At 50.3% G+C, this 1307-nt stretch overlaps 1 pseudogene; it reads right to left on the reverse strand.

Annotated features, from left to right (window-relative positions):
- Nucleotides 1-1087, reverse strand: LOC100688189 (annotated as a pseudogene).
- Between the last annotated feature and the right edge of the window lie 220 nt (nt 1088-1307).

A 1307-nucleotide genomic window follows, 5' to 3' on the forward strand; every position in this document is an offset into this window, starting at 1 on the left:
TCAGCCACTTCCCATCCTGCCCATCTCTGAGGTGAGCCTGGCAGTTAGGTACTGAACCAGGCTAGTGCTGGCAGCAGGCCCAGGGTGGTAGCCTGCCCATTGGTAGATCCCTTCACTGGTCTTGCAATTTTGATTTATACCCAAGACATCTGGTGTGTCTTATTGACTTTGGCACCCTGACACCCCATTATGCAGCCAATTTAAATGCTTGGAATGGGGAGGGCATGAGATGTCTTAGTAGATGCATCCAAACCTGCCTGGTAGCCTTTCACCTCTGGAGAGTGGATTCAGTGTCACTGAATCCAGGGTGGCCATGCAACATAGGAAAACAAGACTGTTGCTTTGCCCAAGGGGGCATCTTGGTCCAGGTGGCTGTGGAATGGCATGCTGTCCTCAAATGGTATAGGCCTCTAGAGGGAGTCCCCCCGGGTCAGGGTTGAGGCACACAGAGGGGACCCATGTGAGAAAAGCTCCCACGGTTACTGCCTGTATTTTGCCTCTCCTGACCACCTGCAAGGAGGAACCAGAGAGTTGGATGACCTTCAGGGTTCGGGGTGACTCCAACGTGACCAGAAAAGTCTGTCTGACACACTCAGTGATGGACTGCCAAACACCAGTCGTAATGGGCTGCTCATTTGAGTTGGGAAGCATATTGCCAGCCACGCAGACCTGAGCCCCTGCATCCTCTCATTCTATGTCCTTGATGAGAGAGCCACACTGATAGCAGGGTCCATCAGGCTCAGGGTGACCCAGGTCCACTGACAGCCGTGCTTTTGTGCTGATATCCTTTTCCAGTTTGTCGATCATAATAGCTAAGGATGTAAATGTAGTATTAGTGGGTCTAGCCAAAGTGGTAATTCTCAGCACAGTTCCCTTCTCAGATGTTGGTACGTGCACTACTGTCCCCACAAATCTTGGCTGATTCTCCTTTCTTTCTGATGATACTGCCAACTTCCTTTACATGCATGAGATGCTGGATGGTGAATGTGACCTGTAGTCCACAGTCAGTCCTAGCCTCTGTTGCCTTCCTGCCAATCCCTAGTGTTCCTCCCCTGGCCCTCTGGCCTTCTACCTTCCCCCTTCCCATACACTCCCCCTTCCTCCTTGGGCCTGCAGTCTTGGGCTTTCGCCAGTACCAATGATTAAAGAAAAGACTTGACTATGCAAAGTCAACCTCCCCAGAACTCTGCTGGACACGGAGACAGGTGTGATTAAAGGAGACACACCAAGCACTAAGCATGAAAGGAAAACAAGGGATACATTTGATTACGCACGTTTAAATGAAGAAATTTTGTTCAACAAAAGAC

Source organism: Canis lupus, chromosome X (genome assembly GCF_011100685.1).
Source record: "Canis lupus familiaris isolate Mischka breed German Shepherd chromosome X, alternate assembly UU_Cfam_GSD_1.0, whole genome shotgun sequence".
NCBI lineage: Eukaryota > Metazoa > Chordata > Mammalia > Carnivora > Canidae > Canis > Canis lupus.